Source organism: Varanus komodoensis, unplaced genomic scaffold, assembly GCF_004798865.1.
Source record: "Varanus komodoensis strain SLA01 unplaced genomic scaffold, ASM479886v1 scaffold6_4, whole genome shotgun sequence".
Taxonomy (NCBI): domain Eukaryota; kingdom Metazoa; phylum Chordata; class Lepidosauria; order Squamata; family Varanidae; genus Varanus; species Varanus komodoensis.
The window spans coordinates 1,596,133-1,611,553 of NW_025336347.1; the positions used below are offsets into that span (position 1 = coordinate 1,596,133).

At 41.3% G+C, this 15,421-nt stretch overlaps 1 protein-coding gene across 1 annotated transcript in view; it reads right to left on the bottom strand.

The window, feature by feature from the left end:
• GRM7 (glutamate metabotropic receptor 7) overlaps window positions 1-15,421 on the bottom strand; it is a 456,262-nt gene that overhangs the window by 46,776 nt on the left and 394,065 nt on the right. The gene's annotated exons all lie outside the window — the stretch shown is intronic.

Sequence of the window (15,421 nt, forward strand, 5' to 3'; positions counted from 1 at the left end):
TTCATTCCTAATCTCTTTGAGGTGTGTTTGTTACGCTACAAGCCACTGTGGCAGAATTTCAACTCTTTCTATAGTTCTTTGACTACAATTCTTTACAGGCTTACCTCAATGGGAGTAAAATCCTCTGAACTCAGATCAAGGTGCCTTGAAGTAGATATACAAAGGATTGTCCAATGTATTTTAGGATGCAGCCTTGTGGCCAGTCAATGGAGTCTAGATGGTCTCAGGATTATTTGGAGTCCCATGGTTAGAACCATGGTTGGACTCAGAGCGCTCTCCCTGGGCCCTGGCAGCTGCTGTGGAAAGAACTGCTACAGCGGTGACTCCATGGTCAGAAGAATGACCCCTGGGATGGCATTGTGGGGCTGGGTGGGAGGGCAGGAAGGGGAATCGACAGGCACCATCATGATACAAGGGACCGTGGTGGTGCCCCAGCCCCTCCCCTCATGCTTCAGGACAACACATGACCGAAATGGGATATCTCAGTGTTGTGCATGATGGGAGAAGCACAGAGCCAACCTTCTCTCACTACTTCTTTTGCTCTCCGTGGGGTACCCAAACTTCCCTGACTTTAGAGGGCTTGAGGGCAGCTCTTTGGATTGTGCTGTGAAACACTTAGGGAGCAGGAGGAATAGAAATAGTAGCAGTGAGAGAAGCAGATCCTTCCATCGTGGTACTACATGACTTTTTCAGCAATTGAACATTCTCTTTATAATTGTCTGATTTTGTTACAGAAATACTGCTACAAATTTATGCTTTTGCACTTTTATACAATCAAGTTAATTAAGCTATATAGGAATGACATAGAGGCTTTCTGAGCCAGAACTGGCAGGATTGGGTACTGTGATATTAAAATCATAACCTTGCACTAAAACAATGCATATATCACAAGAGCATGGTAATAGGTCTTGTGAATTATTTATAGCTGTGGCTTGTTCCATGTTTTAGAAAATCAAGGTGTAAGCGCACCATTTAATAATTACACACTGGCATTCAAAACATTGCAATGGAATGACAATTATTTCCTATTAAGTGGGTGTAATTTTAGCTAGTAGGTTGATGATTATGTAATGTCACAGGAGGGACCCAGAATCTGATATTCAAAATCTGCTGGCAGTTTTACAGTTTCTACAGAAAGAAAGAAAAAATAGGTGGTGTGTCAACATGATGCATTCAACACCTTGCAAAAATATTAGCTTTTAACATTTAACTAGGGACTGTTAAATACACATTACAAAACCTTGTGCCAACAGTTCTGAATCTCAACATTATATTGCATTCTAGTGTTATGAAGTACCAGAACCAGAAGCCTCCAGCAAGATTGGCCTAACTCTAAATCTTCTGAAATGGGGTAGCCTGGAATTGCTCTTAATATTTATGCCCCCAAACTGAAAGCATTGGATTTTCTCCTGTCTTGAAGGAGGAGGACATGCAGCTTGCAGCCCACCAAACGAGCAGAATACTCAAAGAACCAATGCATAAGCTGTATGCTTTCCAATGCTGGTCATTCCTTTCCTGTACTCTTTCCTGTACTCGTGGCATAAGCAAATGTGGATTGACAAGACAGCAGAGAAGAGTTGTTCCAATGCTTCATGATGCCATTTAGTCAAGGGGTCCATGGTTCAAAGCAAGCTGGGGTTTCCACCTGAATGTAGCCATTGAGTGGAAGCAGTAGCAAAGAAATAGGGCTTGTTGCATCTAGAAACAGGGATCAAGTGACTTCCCCCTATTAAACCCAACAGTGTCCTTCCAATGGCAGTAGAAAGTGATACTTATTCTATGGCATTCTTATCTCTCCACATAACAATGAATAGAGTGGAGCCAGATGTGGAGGATGTGTTGTGTCGCTCCCCACCTCTTCCCCCACTCCTTTCAGGTTCATTATATTTCCTTTTTCTATCTTGTTAATGCATGCTGTTTGGGGGTTTAGCTTCATTGTTAATGTATTTGATTTGGTTTAGCTTTCATGCTTTTGTATAGATAAGACTGAGCCTCCAAAAGAGGCCGGAATAATCATACCAGAAAAGAAAAGAAAAGAAAAGAAAAGAAAAGAAAAGAAAAGAAAAGAAAAGAAGGTTCCCTTCTTTCTGCATGCAACATCAAAGCACCGGAGCTTGCAGGCTTCAAAGAATTCCTCAGAGCGATTGCAGACCTATCTCCAGAGGTGCCAACTTTAAAAAAGTAATTTCTGCCTAAATGAATACATCACCATTATGATGCAGTTTCATATAAATTTAATTTGAGTATTATCCCTCCATTGTGAAGACACTGTTATTATTAACAGAAAATTCCACAAAGGACAGTGATTGTTAATTATGCCTTAGCATTCATCTGTATATTCCTATTAGGGATACAGGAGGTTATAGCAGCATGAATACACTTTTCATGCCATCCAAATTGCTGGCGACATGCTCCTCATTGAAAATGATCATTCAGCCCCCTAAGTAATTTACAGAGAGCATGAATGTGGCCTTGGGCAAATTCTAATCAATATTTCAAAGTAGATGCATCGCTTGAAAGTACAACAAACACTACAAATACAAATGTTAGGAAATACATCAGTGCAAACAAAGTGATAGGGCAGGTCAAGATCAAACATCCTTTTCTTGTTGATCCAAGAATCAGAGCCTATGCATTTATGATCTTCTAAGGAAGAGATAATTGTTTTCATGGGCCTTAACTTTTAACCCCAAGTTCTCTCTAATTTGGTTCTGAATATACTGAACACACCTTTGCATTTCTATTGCTTTAAGTTAATGACCCACATGATCTTCTGGAAGCTAAAGATGGTTGAAGGTATAACTGCTTGAAGACTAGCAAGTGCTTTATGTATATAGCAAGTAACTTATGCACATTGCGAAAGAAGCCAGCATCACTGCAGAAATCCAACAGGGAACAGAATTATTAGCATGATGTAGTTGCTGTACTTTTCTACAGTGACTGTTAATCTCACTCTAACTGCTCTCTCTGCCTCTGCCTCACCAGCTGGCCAGCTGGACCATTGCCCACTTGCCACTTGGACCACCAAGACTCGTGTGGGCAGCAACTCAGGGGTGGCTTTTCCCTGGAGACTTTGCCCTGGGTGGTGGCAGGGGGGTGGCCAAAGAGCACCACCCATTGGTGCCCATTTAATGCCTGGTTGGTGCCTGGTCGGGCCCGAGACCCTAGCCACTGGCCGGTCGGATGGGTAGTCTGTAGTTGCAGAACATGACCATAATGAATTGGTTTAATTTTAATTCCTCTATGTGGCTATTATTGTTTTAGAAACTATAAGTTTTGTAAATTGTTGTGTTTGTTGCCTCATGTAGCTGATCTGGTTTAATTTTGTTTTGTTTGGAATTTTCACTGTTGTCTCACTTTATATTGTATTTTAATGTAACTTGTATTTTAGTTGCTATGAACTGCCCTGGGAATCATTCATGGCTAAGTGGCAGGACAGAAATTAATCATCCTTATCATCATCATCATAGTTAATTTTGGTTGTGTCACAGAACTGAGATTGAAGATCTAGAGTAAGAGGTTTCCTTTCCTGTCTTTCCATGGCATGCGTCTAGGTGGCAATGTGGTATTGTGGGATAATGCAAATACATAAGTAGAAAATGTGTTTTCACTTTCACAAATAATACCACATTACCTTGCTCTTAAAAGCAAGCAAGCAAGCAAGCAAGCAAGCAAGCAAGCAAGCAAGCAAGCAAGCAAAAACTTACTGAAAGTGCACTTTAACAACAAAAGTGAAACTGGAGGGTTGTGACATCTATACAACAATGAAGAGGGAATGATGGATGCACAACAGATGCTTCCTATAGATTATAAACGTCAATCCCAACGTGTAGGCAACAAAAGATAAAGAACACTTAGGCTTCATAGGATAACCATATGGAGATTATTCACAATTTTAATATATGTATTCTTTTATATTGCTTTTATATTGGCTTTTATGTATTTAGTTGTTTAGGCCACAATCTTGCACACATTGAAAAAGGAGAAATTCCTCCAACCAGCCTGCTGGAAAATGCTAGAAATTCTCAGGCTTTAGAAGAGCGCCATACACCCTTGGTACAGAGAACATGTGGGGCTGACCTTTCAGCTCCACCATTTTCCTAACAAAAATCACCCTCATCATTATTGCCAAAGAATGTTTCCACCCCAGGGCTAACTGTAGCTTTAGGGGTAACAGTAGCTTTAGAGGGGAAGAGTTAAAGGCCCCATTCTTTTCCAACTGCATTTCCAATCCTGCTTCTCTCTACCCACATCACCATAATGATAACTATTTACTTTGAGTATATTATTCATCTTGCTTTCACATAATTAACACCACATCTAGCTTGACCCTGAGCTGCAGAGGTTTATTTTGAACAGATGCTGCTAATCACGACTATATGGCATTTTCCTCATCTTGGCTTTAGCGCAAACCAAGCAACAAATGCTCTTGTAGATTTAAGATCTGTTGAAGATTATTAATTGGAGAGAAAGTGAACTTAGAAGCAGAACTGCAGTGTGAAGGGAGACCTCATCCTGGTACAGGAATGGAGATGTGCAAGTTGTTCCGTAATTCAGTCTGTGAAATGCTGGAAGTTGATGCTCAGATTAGAATGAGCAAAGAGGGGGGTTTCTGCAATATGACTCTGGCAGGGTGGGGGGGAGAGAAAGGCTGCAATGAGAAGGGATGAGGAATTCCTGTCAGACCAGCATCCTTGTTCCCACAATGCTTTAGGTACAGTTGGTAATAAATCCTGCATGGATGAAGTTTCCCATTTTGATTGTCAGGTCTTGAAATCATCGTCGTCGTCGTCATCATCATCATCACCACCATCTTCATAGTATCCTGACATCTGGGTAGAACTGAACCTGGAAGCAAAGCTGAAAGAGGCTTTGGTGGGCAGGCAAAAACCACACGTTTTTCTTCTGTTAAGTCTGAGGGGGACTCATTTGGTTTTTGTCAGTTACAGAAATGGACTCCAGACTTTTTTTTGGAAGGTCCAGGAGCAGAACCCAAAATCTTCTTTAAGTTGTGGTTTTCAGAGAAAAATAGGAAGGAGGCTGGGAAAATACCTTTACCACATGCTTTGCTGGTAACGGGGCCAAAACAACCAATCTGGCCTCTCCTGTCCTCTCCTCTCCTGGTTGCTTGGCATCACTATCCATTATTTCTTCTCCCCTGATCTATACAGAACACTATGAGACTTCTTTCTAAAAGGTAACTGAGATAAATCCTTATCTACCTACCTGGACCCCAAGGCCACTGTGCAGGCATGACTCCAAGCTATGCAAGACCAGTGGTTGCAAGAGAAAGAGCCCTTCCAGTGATGGCACCCCCCTCTCTTCCCCAGACAGGCTCATGTAGGCCCTTCAGATGTCTCCCATTAGTTATTTATTTTCTTATTTACATAGTTATATATGGCCTATAACTCCAAGGATGGTCTCCCTAGGTGACTTGCACAATAAAACAGCATAAAACAGTTACAAGGCTAAAATCGTAAAACAAAAAATAGTACAGTGTAATAAAACCAATAAAGGTCCATCAGCACTCAAATGGCTTAGATATTTAAGGATTTCTTTAAAAGGTATGTCTTCACCTGGCCCCAAAAAAAAAAAACCAAAGATGGCGCCAGGCAAATTTCCCTTTGGAGGGAGTTCCAGAGATGAGGGGCAGCAATAGGAAAGGCCCTTTGCCTATTTGCCATGCCCCTTATTTCCCTGAGGGTTGGCTCTCATAGAAGGGCTTCCTGACCTGATCTTAAGGGGTGGGTAGGGGTGTGTGCATGCGTGTGTGTGTGTGTGTTTGTCTAAGGTGCTTTTACAGGTACTTTTACAACTACCTTAACCCTGTTTTCTTTTCCTTCAGCTTTACTTTGGTTTTACATTCTGCATTGCTGTTTTTACCTCTTCTTCTTTTTAAAACATTGTTTTTTTGCATTCTATTTTTATTATCATTTTAATGTTCTGTATTTTCTGCTTTTAATTTACCTGTATTAGAATAAATCTGCTCCAGGTAATTTATGCAGAGAACATAGATTTTTGGTTCATGCAAACATGTAAAAAATACAGACATGCATAAAGTTTTGTGCTGTGTTTCCTTGTTTACTAGAGTGCATCAGTTGTACAATTTATTGTAATGAAAATGTTTCCATTAAGCTGATCCTGTTCCTATCCAAACTTTCCTTCTTCTTGACTCCACTTTTGCGTGGGCAATTAGATTTTTTTTAATAGTCTCATCCAATTTCTTAGCCAGTTGCTAGAATTTGGAGCTGATTGCCAAAGCCTGTTGAAAAAAGGTGGAGTTTTTGTTCAGCATTTTAAAAATATTTTGTACAGCACCTGTGCCTCTCATACCTTCTTTCCTGTGCATTTCCCTCCCTTTTCTGCACTAAATGCATCCTTGTATTAATGTATACTTTAAAAAAAGCAAATAACAACTGAACTAATTGGGAGTTCCCTTTAGAAGTTTCCAAGGACTGATTTGTGTCAGGATTTGGAGCAGTGGAAGAAAAGGTAACATGCCCCCCTCAAAATTGTCATTCCAGAGACATCACTATCTGAATTTTTAAAGTGTTCCCATTAAATGTAAATGCAAATTTAATGTTGAGTCTAATTTGAACCTTAATGTGTTTTAGAGTGGAGTGTTAAAAATGTAACATTTTCTTACAAAGAAAGCATGTAGGCTGGATTAATTGCAGTGAAGGTAACCCTGGGCTTCATCCAATGCCTGCACACGCCATCAGCATCAGCCTCCAGACCTGCATCCCTGCTTACAGTACTTGCTTTCAATGGACAGAGCCAGGCATGGTGGCTGCACACCCCACAGCCAGCACAAACAGTGCATTTCATCTCGGCGGCTTTCTGCAGCTACCTGGATAGAGTGCTGTGCAGAGAGAGGGAAGCTGGCTGGGCATGGGAACAAGGCTCCAAGCTCCTCCGCATTTTGTCCCTGGCATACCCTCTTTCCCTTTCTTGATGGGACATTTGTGATCTCAGAGGAGCAGCAGGTGTAGTTCTTTCTGTGGAGTGGAGGGTCACCGTTGATAGGCCATGGCACTGCGCCCTTCATACAGATAATCTGTTATTAAATACTGGTAATCTCTCATTAAATGAAACCACCGACAAATGCTTGAATCCAGAGACATTCAGAAATGACGAGGAACATTTCTACTGCTGATTTGGGGCGTGTGTGTGTGGGCAGGTGGAGATCCAAGTGCACTTAATCAAACCTGCCCTATTCTTACCAGTTAATGATCTGAGTAATGATCTGTGTGCAACAATAAGAAATGTTCACACATTGGCTAAGTTCAAGAACACATGTAGGAGATGCTTAGTACTGTCAGATCAACAGTTTAAAGGCTAAAGAGCATGGCCATGTTGGCTTTTTATTAACATTACAAAACTGGAGTTCTGTGACGATGTAACATCGTACACTCAAGAGCAGTGTTTTCTGATATAAAGCCAGGCTTCAGTGATGATCAATGGAAACACAAACCAAACTATCACCTTCCTTTCTATTCACTGGTTGATCACATGGAGAGGTTACAGGATTGTGCACACTGGCTCTGTCCTTGACCTGTGTATGCTGGGCTGAAGTTGCCTGTGTTGTTCTGGCCCATTCTTACCCTTGCTCCAAGGTACCGACACTGGGGGAGAACATCTAGTTAGTGCAAGCAACTACAGAGAAACAGATATAAGAAAAATGAATTACGGTACAATCTAATAAGGTTGCCCATAACTCCCTGAACTCAGAGACATATGGGCATCCTACGAAGGGCAGGAAGATCACAGAGATGAAAGATCACAGGGGTGAGGACCACAGAGGGTACAGGGCATCCCCCTCCTGCCCCAAAGGGTACTTAGATGGCCCATTTTGACCATCTTACTGTGGTGCTTTGGAGGTGTGAAGGAAGCTGTGATGCCACCAGGATATTCCATAACTTGGCAGCACTTGTTTCCTTCCTTGGAATGCCTACAAAAGATGCTCTCCGAAGTTTGTTTCTGCATCAACTGCAAGGGATAGTGAAGGGGATTTGTAATTTTCTGACCTCATTGCTGAATATGCAAAAAGTCTTCTGGCATCTGGATGCTGTTTATTATGTATGTATGTATGTATGTATGTATTTATTTAAAACATTTCTATGCCACCCCTATCGCAACAAAGCCTCGGGGCGGTTTAGTGGTCACAAGATTGCTCTCTCCATGGCGTAGTGGAATGTATTCTCTAGAGTTGTACTTTGGGATTCCAGACCGTGAATATATATTACTACTTAGCTTCTATCCCTAATATAGGAGCAGTACAGTTATGCATAACCTAACATCTTAGGGAGCAAACTTGGGGACATATGGGAAATGTGAGGCTCTGTTGAAAGCTCTGTATTTTACTTCAGCAATATACACTGACAAATGGTTCTGTGGAAGCCTTTGGAGACTGGCATCCATGAATATATAGTTGCTATAGCAACTGCCACATCAAGCATTTCTTGGAGGATACAGTACATTCCTGGTAAAACACACATTAACCTTATCAGTCAAGCAATATTTCACATTGCAACAAAATGGGATAACAATGTTCTTCCACTAATGCTCTGGAAATAGAGTACTAACTTGCTCATATGATATTACCTAATACTTTTAATGTGCCCACAGATTTCAATGCTTATCTTGCCTGTTGCATGCCCTAAACTGAACGTGTGCACTTAAGTGGAACTGCATCATGTCCAATGGGCTTGGCACATCCACATTACCCTACAGATTTGAATGGCAAAGTGAATTTTGGGGGGTTAAATCTCACCTTTAGGGATTTGCAAGGAAAGTAATAGTGGAGTGAAAATCGGAGGGATTCTCATGGTCCCATCCTCCCCCACAATTCTGATTCACCAGGTCTGCCCTGTGCCAATTCACTGTGGTGCCAGTGAAGGCAGTTTGAAGATATGCAAAGCAGCACCCTAAAAACATGTAGTCCTCCTTCTGTTTGTGCAACTTGGCCTAGGAGCATGTGCCTTTTGAGTGCTGATCTCTGCAAAATGCTGAAAATGTCATGATTTGAGCTAGCATTTGGCATACAGTTCTGCAAACTGCACAAATAGCATGGTTTGCATACATTCCCTTATTGTTTCCTCTTACTGACAGAAATCCACAGGGGCAGGAAGCAACTCAGCCAGTTTCTGAGCATCAGCTTGGAATTGGGCAGGAAACCCCCGAGTTCAAATGAGCCAGGCTTCTCAGCACCAGCACATCCCTAGTGCTGAAGGAGAAGGCAGCAAATTCAGCAGCTGGGTGTGGAGGAAGTGGGCATGGCAACATCTGGCCCCTCTTTCTTAATACTAGAACCAGGGGGCGTCCTATGACACTGATTGGTGGGAGGTTCAGGACAGATCAAAGAAAGACTTCCTCAGATGGTGCACAGCTAAACGATGACATGGACTTTCATCATTTTATAGTGATGGCCTTCAGTCTGGATGGCCTTAAAAGGAGATTGGGCACATCCATGAAGGCTATATTAATGGCTACAAACCCGGATGGATCTGTTTCAGGATTAAGGGCAGCACATCTGCATTCACCAGCGGCTGGGGGTGCTTTTGCCTTCATTTCCTGCTTGGAGATTTCATGTGAGGTGGACGGGGTGCACCCCTTTGTGAAAAGAATGTCATAATATATAATAAGGATGTTCAGTCTTATATAACTCTTAGCAAATAGCAAAGAGAGCTCCAGCTGTTGGGCAGTATAGAATTTAATTAATTAAATGAATAAGATTAAGAGATTCATTTTTCCACCTGGTTAACATACACTGAATGGGGGGATGTGATGTAGGGGTTTGTAACTGGGATGTGAAAGCGAACTTTATCTAAAAGTAATAAATTCATTCTATTCTTCTCCACTTCAATACAAAAGAGATGACAAACACAAACTTGAGATCAATATTAAGAGATGACTAACACCTTTCAGACAACAGGGACAGCTTATCCACTTTGAGAAGCTTAAATATATTCCCATGGAGACTTCACTTCTAGATGCACTGAGAGACTTCCTGTCTATTAAGAATCTGAATCTTTATTACAAAATACTCAAACAGAATCAATGATCTTTTTTTTGGTTTAGTTTCTGTCCTTGAGACTAGGGAGATGAATGTAGAATAGGAAGTGAGGCTTAATGCTGTTTTTCTGTGCACATCAAAAGTTCAATATCCATCTCCTGACCCCTGTGAATCTTCATGGCAGTTAGTCAAGAAGGATGGTAGTATATGGACAAAGTTTGTGCCAGAGTATACCCAATTTGTGTCTCCCTGACCTGAAAATGAACTCAAATTCAATCTGCAGCTGAAACCCATTTTGGAGTGACCTCCCCCACCACACAAAGAAAATAGGTTTAGCAAATGTGCATGAAGGTGTATTTTAAGAAAAAAATGCACACCAGGACAGTTTAATCAATGGAAATGTGTACATTTCAAAAATATGAACAACTTGCTGCACAGAATTTGATAAATGCACACTGAAATTTACATGCGTGCTCATGGGAGCAATAACAAGAGCTTGCAAACTGATGCAGGTGTGAGTGGGAAGGGGCTTCAAGGTAAAATTCAGGGAAGGGAGATGCACATCCCGACTATACATTTGTTCTGATTTCTCCAAGCCCTGTTGCAGAAAGTGTGCATACCTGTAACAAAAAGCCACCTCCAGGAGTGTTTTCACAGTATTTTCACATTCTCTTCACAAATTTCAAAATATGGGAAATGATATAGTGCATATTTTAATGCTGGCTGCATGTGACTTCAGCAGCTCCTAGTTACTGCTTCACTACTGATAAATATAATGTCAGCCATTATTCCTATAAGGAAAAGAAGGGTTTGAATGCATATGCAACGGCAAAGACCTTCTGAAATGCAATTGTGTGAACAAACACACCTGCTTTCCTACATGTAACCCAAATTCAGCTAAAATTAAATTACTGTACCAGTGCTTAAAAATACATGATCCAAGACATTAATCAGCCTCACAGAAACTCATTCTGGCCTGATAAACATTTTGTCCCACAACAAGGACCAGAAGTATATGACCAAACTGCAAGTTACAGTGAATACATGCTAACATTTAACAGGCCTAGTTCTGATGCAGCTAAACACTTGTGGAGACCTGCTGGTCAGGACGACCACGGCATTTGAGGACAGGTCCAGGTGGAAACTACCTTCTCGAAGCTGTTATGTGCTGTGCTGGTAATTCGGAGGCAACTTTTGTTGGAACACTGGAATAGGAAAGAAGGTTTAGTCCATACACCCTGCATGCTCCCCATGGTAGTTCTTTAGCCATAGACAACTTCAGTAACTCACCAAACAGATATATTTTCAGTGTGATCATAGATTTAATGACACTTTAAAAAACCCCTTTCTTCCTTTAGGGAACACGCTGAAATGAAGAAATAGTTTCTGAGCAATGTCTAAGCAATACTAATCACTGCATGCCCTGACCTTGGAGCATGTTCTAGGAAGTATACCCAGTGGGGTGACCATGTTCCTCAGCTCAAACAGACTAGCTTGCCCATTGCCTAAATAGCTTGCCCTAAATACTAATAGTCCAGAACAGAATAACTGCAGGGTAGACTGTAGTTTGGGGAGAATGCCCTTCAGGGAAGTTTGCCCTCTCTATCTGGTCGGCCTGTTGTGGAACTCCACAGAAGGTTCTAAGGAACCTCAATGTCTTGTTGATTGCAAGTTGAAATGAGATGTCTTGGACTGGGGTAGGTCACCCGGCATCCTCTAGAGGTTTTGGACCTCAGCTCCTAGAAGCCCCAGCCAGCATGGCAAATGGAAAGGGACTATCAGAGTTGTAGTCCAAAACTTCTGCAGGACACTAGGTTGTCTATCCCTGCTTTAAACCATGGAAAACAGGAAGGCTTTTAGCCAGGTAGAGACATGTGCCCTTACATGCACCTGCTACTGATGCTCTTTGAGGCAGTTCGCACTCACAGCATCTTTCGTACTGAATGTTACAACTTTTACCAGGAAATGAGGAAGCAAAGAGGAGGAGGTAACACTTTTGTTGGACTATCTTCAGTGTAAACATTCTAAATTTGGGTTTTTTTTTGAAGTCTCTCCCAAAGCCATAGGAACCATAGTAACTTTATGCCATTTATTCTTTATACTGTTTATTATACCAGATGAAATATCAACTTCAAAATTATTCAGGGCCTCTTCACAAGGTTATGCATTTTCCTGTGCGGGGAGCACTTATGTATTGCAAAAAGCATACACCATGCATGTAGATCACAAAGTGAGAATCACCTGTGCTCCTGTGACACTGCCTGTAGATATGCTGAACATTGCTTATAACTTCCTGGTATATCTCCATGTAGGCAATACAAACATGTATTGCTTCGGTCATAGGCGATAGTCCATGAACATGTTAGAAGAACAACACTATTTAGTCCTCAACACTTGATTGCACTTTGTCTGTCCTGACAAACGTTTACTGGTTTTGCAATCTCAGCAGAATACTGAGATTCTGTAACTCAAAACAAAGTGGTACTTGCAAGTAATAGGGGTGGATTTCAGAAAATAATTATATTTATGATGTCACGTGAATAATTTGCTATGGAACTGGGTTGATTCACTCATTGTACTTACCTCCTCACTTCACTATTATAATATTTTGGTTCAGTTTGGCGTATTGGTTTAGCTGTGTTTCGCTTGACCTTACAGGCATCATTTGTGCTCTTTTCATGCGCCACTTTGTATTGATTCTGCATAAACCTATTGCTTCTATAATTGGTCTAACACTTCTTGGAGGCAGCTTTGCTTCTGAACAAAGTATCTGCAGATTCAGTGAGAATTTAAAGAATTTTGTTGTCAAGGCCAATTATATTGGCAGCATTGTCTCCAGTATTTCATCAGTAGAACAGCTGCTTTCTCAAGGGAGAGGTTAATAAGCTGTGTTACGCCATGGTGTTTAGTTGGCTGTCCAGGGCCATGCTTGGCGTGTCAGCTCTCCTGAACTCCACACTCTTGTGGAGGAAGGCTTGGGTCGCTAGGTCCTTCTCACAATTCAAATACAAGTGAGCCATTGTTTGCAGGAGGAGAAGGCCAACACACCCTTCAATAGCATCTCTTAATGGATCAATCTTCCTTGACATGATTGGGATGATCATTAATAAAACCATAGCCTGCTTCCACATACATGTCAGCTGAAAAGCAGTAGCACTGCTATTGCACATATCTGAGCTGAGCAGAGCTGGAGTAAGCGGCGGCCCTGCAGATGCTGTAGGACATCATACTTGTCCATGTCCATGATGACTGGGGCCAGTGGGAGTTCACTTCCAACAACATCTGCAGGGCCACAGGTTTTCCTTCTCTGAAGAACAGCCTATTGGTTGAATGGCAGAAATCGAAAGACTGTCAATACACTGAGAACCAGTGTGATGTCGTGGTTAAGAGTGTGGAGCTGGTCTCGAGAGACCTGAGACTCAGCCACGGAGCTGACTGGGGGACTTTGGGCGACTCACAGACTCTCAGCCCAACCTACCTCATAGGGCCATCGCTGTGCAAATAGGATTGAGAGCAGGAGAAGAATTATGTAAACTGCTTCAAGCTGCTTGAAAGGAAAAAAGGTGAATATAAATATAATAAATCATAAATTTATGTACATGTAGGGAAAAGTATGCAATTATAATGACAATTTTCAACTGCACAAGCTTGTACTTCCCTTAAGTGTAAGGTGTCTATACTCACACCGATAACTGCTGTACATAGACACATACCAATTTCGCTTAGGATAAGGTTCAGCTGTTGTTTCACCCTGAAACAAGCAGCTGTTCTCAGAAAGAAAAGTTAATCGAATAAAAGAGAGGTTTGTTTTGTTTTTCTGTTTTTTCCCCAAATCCACAAGACCATAACCAATTACAATAATGAAAAATATAATGTGGGGAGCAGAGTTGGATCATATTCCACAATAGATAGATAGATAGATAGATAGATAGATAGATAGATAGATAGATAGATATCAGGTACAGAAAAAGCAGGGCAGGTAGTTTTGCTTGTCAGAGAACAATCACATAGAAAGAAGTCTATATTTCACATGCTAAACTCTAATTTCAGACAGAACAAGCATTTGCTTCTTTCACCTCTTGACTCCACTTATATGAGACAACAAAGGCAATTCATGAGGGTCAGAATTTGTTTAGCAGGTTCTAATTCATAATCTACAGTTTCAAAACTTCAGCCTTGAAAAAAACTTGCTTAAATGACAAGGTTCTTATCAAAAGGATGTGTCCATAAATCATAAACAACCCAACCAACTTCTTTAACATGGACACAGATATAGTAGCCAAGAGGAACTAAACTTTAGACACTTATCCACAGAACAATAACATGCAGATTAGGAGGTAGATGCAGTGTCGGCTGGAAGCAAGCCCAAAAATGTATTAAGCCTGCATTTAAGACTCTGTCATGAGTCACACCTCTCTTTCAATGTGGAAACCAGAAGCAGCTGTGAACATTGCTTTAGAAGAGTCCTTGTACTGCTCCTTTTATTCCCTCCATGGGTATTGCGTAAAACTTCTGAGTACTGAGAGACGGAACTGCTGGATCAGGAGGAAGGGGAAGACTATTCAATGAGTAAGCATATTTAGGTTAGCCAGCAAAAGAAACTTCTTAACTCTGTGAGTAAAATGTGCAAAGCAAAATGTTGTCCAGGGAAGCTGTTGACAGTTCTTCCATTGAGGTATAATAAACTTGATTAACAACATAAGGTTAGGAAGTTTAGGAAATCCTAGGCTAGCATGGGTCAGAGTAGTGGTACCCCCCACCATGTTTCTGGTTAATGGAATAACGTATTGGCCCAGGGCTCTGCAAAGAAGCAGCTAGACAACCTAATGAATGAGTAGCTATAAAGGATAATGAGTTTACTCCTAGTGTCATCCTCAAAATAATAAGCAAGCTTCTAATTACATGAGCAGGATCACAGATTTGTTTGTGTTTTCCCTCTCCTTAGATCCTAATGGTTCCTCACCCACGAGCGTTGGCAACATTCAAAGACTGTCCTAAGATCCTGGATGGTCTCAATGATTCTCATTCCAGGAATTTCAGTTATAATTGCTTTGCTTTTCATGAATGGGTTCACAGCCGGTGCCAGCAGGATTCTCAACCCAGAATGTTTCCTTTTATTGGATGCAGGGAGAGTCCACACTGGTGCTGCATATCCTGTGCCATACATAACACACTATATGGTATACACCTCTGCTACCACATTTTTGCCATCTCTTTTTCCTTACATTTGCATTTTTTCTTTTTCTTCTTCTTGGTCTCATCAATTATGTCACCTCAGTAAGGACCAAATGTGAGAAGTAGAAAATGTTACGCAGACACACACTGTCAAATATTGTATGCACATTTCATAATGAGAAACTGTCAGAGCTATCTACTCCAAGGGAAATTGTTCATTCAAGTCTTGGA